This window comes from Penaeus monodon, chromosome 32 (genome assembly GCF_015228065.2).
Source record: "Penaeus monodon isolate SGIC_2016 chromosome 32, NSTDA_Pmon_1, whole genome shotgun sequence".
Lineage (NCBI taxonomy): Eukaryota > Metazoa > Arthropoda > Malacostraca > Decapoda > Penaeidae > Penaeus > Penaeus monodon.
Genome location: NC_051417.1, coordinates 3,019,045 through 3,019,602, shown reverse-complemented (window position 1 = coordinate 3,019,602; position 558 = coordinate 3,019,045).

Here is a 558-nt window from a genome sequence, read left to right as displayed (position 1 = left end):
TCCTCCACCTAGATTGCGTATCTCGCAATCTGTACCCACGCCCGCCCTGCCCTCCTCCCTCCCCCTGTGAGATCCCTCCCCCTTCTTTGCCATGCCCACCGTGCCTTACGGGGGGAGGGCAGAGGGGAGGGCGAAGGAGAGGGGGGAGAGGCAGGGAAGAGGTAAAGACAACAAGGAAAGAGGGAAGAGGAGAGGGAGGAAGGGAGGGCGGAGGAGAGGAGGCGGAGGGAGGAAGCGAGGGCGGAGGAGAGGAGGCGGAGGGAGGAAGCGAGGGCGGAGGAGAGGAGGCGGAGGGAGGAAGGGAGGGGAGGTCAAGCGCCCCCCTGCTCACGTTTTGGCGACTTATTGCCGGGGCAAAACTGGCGCGCTGCGACGGCCCGACATTTTTTGTTTTATCGTATTTACACATAGCTCGCACGGGCAGCACATCCGATATATACGGCGCAATACGGCGTGCGTTGCCGCCATAAATATGACGGCGCGGCGGGGTCACGGCGACGCCCGGAGCTTTTAGCCACAGAGTTACGCTTGGGTTCTGCGGAGAGTGGCTTGGGGAGG